Source organism: Harmonia axyridis, chromosome X (genome assembly GCF_914767665.1).
Source record: "Harmonia axyridis chromosome X, icHarAxyr1.1, whole genome shotgun sequence".
In the NCBI taxonomy this organism is placed as follows: Eukaryota; Metazoa; Arthropoda; class Insecta; order Coleoptera; family Coccinellidae; genus Harmonia; species Harmonia axyridis.
Window position 1 is genome coordinate 33,837,738 of NC_059508.1, and position 7,500 is coordinate 33,845,237.

Below are 7,500 nucleotides of genomic sequence, written 5' to 3' on the forward strand. Positions count from 1 at the left end.
AGGAGGCAACCAAATCAAATTTGAGAAAATTCCACAATCAGAAAATTTTTTTCGAAAAAAAAAAAAATTCGAGGACACCTCGGTCATGGCAAGTTATTTCCCACAATCCATTCCCCGATCCACGTACATCCCAGAAAAAATCATCTCTCTAACTATCCTGGTTCAAAAGTTGTATCGGAACATTTTCACGTCGAAAATATATCTCTAAGTCCAAACCGATGCACCACGTAAACTAGGGCAGACCGATGCACCACGTAATATCGGGCAGACCGATGCAGAACGTAAACTCGATCATACCGATGCTTCACGTAATCTCGATCTTACCGATGCACCACGTAAACAAGGGCAGACCGATGCAGAACGTAAAGTAGATCTTACCGATGCACCACGTAATCTCGATCTTACCGATGCACCACGTAATCTCCATCTTACCGATGCACCACGTGAACTGGATCTTACCGATGCAGAACGTGAATTGGATCTTACCGATGCAGAACGTGAATTGGATCTTACCGATGCACCACGTAAACTCGATCATACCGATGCACCACGTAATCTCGGGCAGACCGATGCACAACGTAAATGACGATCGGGACCGGGGCGATCGGTCGTATCTGACACCGCCGGCTCGGTTCTAACATCGTCAATGAGTCGGGGTTGTAAAAAAGGACGTGAACATTTTTCCTTATAAAAATCAAACCCGACCATGGATTTTGATTCTGATTGTTGATTATCGCTACTAGAACATATAAGGAGGCAACCAAATCAAATTTGAGAAAATTCCACGATCAGAAAATTTTTTTCGAAAAAAAAAAAAAATCGTAATCACCTCGGTCATGGCGAGTTATTTTCCGTATTTCATTCCACAATCAACGTACAACATAGAAGAAATCATCTCTCTAACTATCCTGGTTCAAAAGTTGTATCGGAACATTTCACGTCGTAATATCTCGCCAAGTCCAGACCTCGGCGATAGGTAGTATCTGACACCGTCCGCTCGGGACTGACATCGACTTGGACTCGGGCTGATGATGGGGAGGCGTTTAAGGACGTGAACATTTTTCCTTATAAAAATTAAAGTCGACAATGAATATTGATTCTGATTACTGATTTACGCTTTAAAAACACATTAGAAGGCAACCAAATCGAATTTGAGGAAATTCCACGATCAGAAAATTTTTTTCGAAAAAAAAAAAAATCCGAAAAATATTTTTCGATTCCGATTACTGATTTACTCTTTTAGAACACATTAGGAGGCAACCAAATCAAATTTGAGAAAATTCCACAATCAGAAAATTTTTTTCGAAAAAAAAAAAAATTCGAGGACACCTCGGTCATGGCAAGTTATTTCCCACAATCCATTCCCCGATCCACGTACATCCCAGAAAAAATCATCTCTCTAACTATCCTGGTTCAAAAGTTGTATCGGAACATTTTCACGTCGAAAATATATCTCTAAGTCCAAACCGATGCACCACGTAAACTAGGGCAGACCGATGCACCACGTAATATCGGGCAGACCGATGCAGAACGTAAACTCGATCATACCGATGCTTCACGTAATCTCGATCTTACCGATGCACCACGTAAACAAGGGCAGACCGATGCAGAACGTAAAGTAGATCTTACCGATGCACCACGTAATCTCGATCTTACCGATGCACCACGTAATCTCCATCTTACCGATGCACCACGTGAACTGGATCTTACCGATGCAGAACGTGAATTGGATCTTACCGATGCAGAACGTGAATTGGATCTTACCGATGCACCACGTAAACTCGATCATACCGATGCACCACGTAATCTCGGGCAGACCGATGCACAACGTAAATGACGATCGGGACCGGGGCGATCGGTCGTATCTGACACCGCCGGCTCGGTTCTAACATCGTCAATGAGTCGGGGTTGTAAAAAAGGACGTGAACATTTTTCCTTATAAAAATCAAACCCGACCATGGATTTTGATTCTGATTGTTGATTATCGCTACTAGAACATATAAGGAGGCAACCAAATCAAATTTGAGAAAATTCCACGATCAGAAAATTTTTTTCGAAAAAAAAAAAAAATCGTAATCACCTCGGTCATGGCGAGTTATTTTCCGTATTTCATTCCACAATCAACGTACAACATAGAAGAAATCATCTCTCTAACTATCCTGGTTCAAAAGTTGTATCGGAACATTTCACGTCGTAATATCTCGCCAAGTCCAGACCTCGGCGATAGGTAGTATCTGACACCGTCCGCTCGGGACTGACATCGACTTGGACTCGGGCTGATGATGGGGAGGCGTTTAAGGACGTGAACATTTTTCCTTATAAAAATTAAAGTCGACAATGAATATTGATTCTGATTACTGATTTACGCTTTAAAAACACATTAGAAGGCAACCAAATCGAATTTGAGGAAATTCCACGATCAGAAAATTTTTTTCGAAAAAAAAAAAAATCCGAAAAATATTTTTCGATTCCGATTACTGATTTACTCTTTTAGAACACATTAGGAGGCAACCAAATCAAATTTGAGAAAATTCCACAATCAGAAAATTTTTTTCGAAAAAAAAAAAAATTCGAGGACACCTCGGTCATGGCAAGTTATTTCCCACAATCCATTCCCCGATCCACGTACATCCCAGAAAAAATCATCTCTCTAACTATCCTGGTTCAAAAGTTGTATCGGAACATTTTCACGTCGAAAATATATCTCTAAGTCCAAACCGATGCACCACGTAAACTAGGGCAGACCGATGCACCACGTAATATCGGGCAGACCGATGCAGAACGTAAACTCGATCATACCGATGCTTCACGTAATCTCGATCTTACCGATGCACCACGTAAACAAGGGCAGACCGATGCAGAACGTAAAGTAGATCTTACCGATGCACCACGTAATCTCGATCTTACCGATGCACCACGTAATCTCCATCTTACCGATGCACCACGTGAACTGGATCTTACCGATGCAGAACGTGAATTGGATCTTACCGATGCAGAACGTGAATTGGATCTTACCGATGCACCACGTAAACTCGATCATACCGATGCACCACGTAATCTCGGGCAGACCGATGCACAACGTAAATGACGATCGGGACCGGGGCGATCGGTCGTATCTGACACCGCCGGCTCGGTTCTAACATCGTCAATGAGTCGGGGTTGTAAAAAAGGACGTGAACATTTTTCCTTATAAAAATCAAACCCGACCATGGATTTTGATTCTGATTGTTGATTATCGCTACTAGAACATATAAGGAGGCAACCAAATCAAATTTGAGAAAATTCCACGATCAGAAAATTTTTTTCGAAAAAAAAAAAAAATCGTAATCACCTCGGTCATGGCGAGTTATTTTCCGTATTTCATTCCACAATCAACGTACAACATAGAAGAAATCATCTCTCTAACTATCCTGGTTCAAAAGTTGTATCGGAACATTTCACGTCGTAATATCTCGCCAAGTCCAGACCTCGGCGATAGGTAGTATCTGACACCGTCCGCTCGGGACTGACATCGACTTGGACTCGGGCTGATGATGGGGAGGCGTTTAAGGACGTGAACATTTTTCCTTATAAAAATTAAAGTCGACAATGAATATTGATTCTGATTACTGATTTACGCTTTAAAAACACATTAGAAGGCAACCAAATCGAATTTGAGGAAATTCCACGATCAGAAAATTTTTTTCGAAAAAAAAAAAAATCCGAAAAATATTTTTCGATTCCGATTACTGATTTACTCTTTTAGAACACATTAGGAGGCAACCAAATCAAATTTGAGAAAATTCCACAATCAGAAAATTTTTTTCGAAAAAAAAAAAAATTCGAGGACACCTCGGTCATGGCAAGTTATTTCCCACAATCCATTCCCCGATCCACGTACATCCCAGAAAAAATCATCTCTCTAACTATCCTGGTTCAAAAGTTGTATCGGAACATTTTCACGTCGAAAATATATCTCTAAGTCCAAACCGATGCACCACGTAAACTAGGGCAGACCGATGCACCACGTAATATCGGGCAGACCGATGCAGAACGTAAACTCGATCATACCGATGCTTCACGTAATCTCGATCTTACCGATGCACCACGTAAACAAGGGCAGACCGATGCAGAACGTAAAGTAGATCTTACCGATGCACCACGTAATCTCGATCTTACCGATGCACCACGTAATCTCCATCTTACCGATGCACCACGTGAACTGGATCTTACCGATGCACCACGTAATCTCAATCTTACCGATGCACCACGTGAACTGGATCTTACCGATGCAGAACGTGAATTGGATCTTACCGATGCACCACGTAAACTCGATCTTACCGATGCACCACGTAATCTCGATCTTACCGATGCACCACGTGAACTGGATCTTACCGATGCAGAACGTGAATTGGATCTTACCGATGCACCACGTAAACTCGATCTTACCGATGCACCACGTAATCTCAATCTTACCGATGCACCACGTGAACTGGATCTTACCGATGCAGAACGTGAATTGGATCTTACCGATGCACCACGTAAACTCGATCTTACCGATGCACCACGTAATCTCAATCTTACCGATGCACCACGTGAACTGGATCTTACCGATGCAGAACGTGAATTGGATCTTACCGATGCACCACGTAAACTCGATCTTACCGATGCACCACGTAATCTCGATCTTACCGATGCACCACGTGAACTGGATCTTACCGATGCAGAACGTGAATTGGATCTTACCGATGCACCACGTAAACTCGATCTTACCGATGCACCACGTAATCTCAATCTTACCGATGCATCACGTAATCTCGATCTTACCGATGCAGAACGTAAACTCGATCATACCGATGCACCACGTTATCTCGGCAGACCGATGCAGAACGTAAAAAAAAAGCTTACAGCACGCGGTGTTCCCAAGCGGTCACCCATCCAAGTACTAACCGCGCCCGACGCTGCTTGGCTTCAGTGTTCTGACGAGAACTGGCAATTTCAGCGTGGTATGGCCGTAAACAACAAATATAGCGATATTTTCTATGATATCTCACTTTTTGGGAGCGGAAAGGACGTGAACGTTTTTCCTTATAAAAAATGAAATAACTTTTGGATATTAATTCTGATTGTTGATTTAAGTTTTAAGAACACATTAGGACATATCTCAATGAAATTTGAGGGATTTCCGAAATCGAAAAATATTTTTCGAAAAAAAAAAAAAATCCCAGAAGACCTCGGTCATCTCAAGTTTATTTCCATATTCTATTACACAATCAACGTACATCACAAAAGGAACCATCTCTCTAACTATCACAGTTAAATTTTTGTATCGGAACATTTCACGTCGGAATATCTCGCTAAGTCCAGACCGGGGAGATCGGTCGCATTTGACACCGTCCGCTCCGGTCTAACATCGTCTTGGAGTCGGGGTAACGATGGAGAGGCGTTTAAGGACGTGAACATTTTTCCTTATAAAAATTAAAGTCGACAATGAATATTGATTCTGATTACTGATTTACTCTTTTAGTACACATTAGAAGGCAACGCAATCAGATTTGAGGAAATTTCAAGATCAGAAAATTTTTTTCGAAAAAAAAAAAAATTCAAGAACACCTGGGTCATGGCAAGTTATTTCCCACAATCCATTCCACAATCAACGTACAACATAGAAGAAATCATCTCTCTAACTATCCTGGTTCAAAAGTTGTATCGGAACATTTCACGTCGAAATACCTCGCCAAGTCCAGACCGGGGCGATAGGTAGTATCTGACACCGTCCGCTCGGGACTGACATCGACTTGGACTCGGGCTAATGATGGGGAGGCGTTTAAGGACGTGAACATTTTTCCTTATAAAAATTAAAGTCGACAATGAATATTGATTCTGATTACTGATTTACGCTTTAAAAACACATTAGAAGGCAACCAAATCAAATTTGAGGAAATTCCAAAATCAGAAAATTTTTTTTCAAAAAAAAAAAAATCCGAAAAATATTTTTCGATTCTGATTACTGATTTACTCTTTTAGAACACATTAGAAGGCAACGAAATCAAATTTGAGTGAAATCCAAAATCAGAAAATATTTTTCGAAAAAAAAAAAAAATTCGAGAACACCTCGGTCATGGCAAGTTATTTTCCACAATCCATTCCCCAATCAACGTACATCCCAGAAAAAATCATCTCTCTAACTATCCTGGTTCAAAAGTTGTATCGGAACATTTTCACGTCGAAAATATATCTCAGAGTCCAGACCGATGCAGAACGTAAACTCGATCATACCGATGCTTCACGTAATCTCGATCTTACCGATGCACAACGTAAACTAGATCACACCGATGCAGAACGTAAACTCGATCATACCGATGCACCACGTAAACTCAGGCAGACCGATGCAGAACGTGAACTCGATCTTACCGATGCACCACGTAATCTCGATCTTACCGATGCACCACGTAAACTCGGGCAGACCGATGCAGAACGTGAACTCGATCTTACCGATGCACCACGTAAACTAGGGCTGACCGATGCATCACGTAAACGACGATCGAGAGGCGCGAAAGGACGTGAACGTTTTTCATTATAAAAATTGAAATAAATGATAAATAATGATTCTGATTGTTGGTTATCATTTTTAATAAGCATTAGGAGGCAACCAAATGAAATTTGAGGAAATTCCGATAATAGAAAATTTTTTCGAAAAAAAAAAAAAATTCATGAAATCCTCGGTCATCGCAAAATATTTACCATATTCTGTTCGATAATCAACGTATATTTAAGAAGGAATCATATCTGTATCTATCTTGGTTCAAATTTTGTATCGGAACATTTTGACCAAAGTCCGAGCTTCGGCCGAAACAGACACCGCTGACCTGGCCTATCGATCGACCGAGAGTCGGGGATAGAGCGTAAGTGTTGTCTGGAGGGGAACCCTGTGCTCTCCTGACATATATAGGGAAGGTGGTCGCGTTGGGCGATGCAGAACGTTTGGATCGGGAATTATATTTTTGGTTCAGCTATTGGAATATGGTTTATTGTTGGTATATATTGGCGAAATAACGTTCTTACTGACTGGGGATATTCATAAAAATGAGTCCGGAGATTTTCAGATCGAAGTCCGAGTGATCCGACTTGGAAGGCGTGTTGGGTGGGTCGAGATGGCTTAGATAGATCAGACGAGGCGGGCTAAGTGTTGACGTCATGCATCGGTCCATTTTCAGATTGAGTCCGAGTAATCCGACTTTGAAAGAGTGTTGGGTGCGTCGAGACTGTTTAGATAGATCGGACGAGGCGGACTAGGTGTTAACGACATGCATCGGTATATTTTCTGATCGGAGTCCGAAGAAATCGGCCCTAGTAGGCGCAGCGGACGGTCGAGACGGCCTCGGTGGGTCGGATCGATCGGGAAAAGTTTGCTAAATCGTGTCTGGAGGGGAACCTTGGGTTCTCCTGACATATATAGGGGATAAGGTTTGGGTGAACGATTCTTCACGTAAAAGTTGAGTAATTTATTTTTCGATAAGC

The 7,500-nt window shown here is 41.6% G+C and overlaps 1 non-coding gene across 1 annotated transcript; it reads right to left on the bottom strand.

Annotated features, from left to right (window-relative positions):
* Positions 1 to 4,880: 4,880 nt before the first annotated feature.
* Positions 4,881 to 4,999, bottom strand: LOC123687955. The gene has a single exon (XR_006749656.1). It is a non-coding gene; the product is annotated as a 5S ribosomal RNA (ribosomal RNA).
* Between the last annotated feature and the right edge of the window lie 2,501 nt (positions 5,000 to 7,500).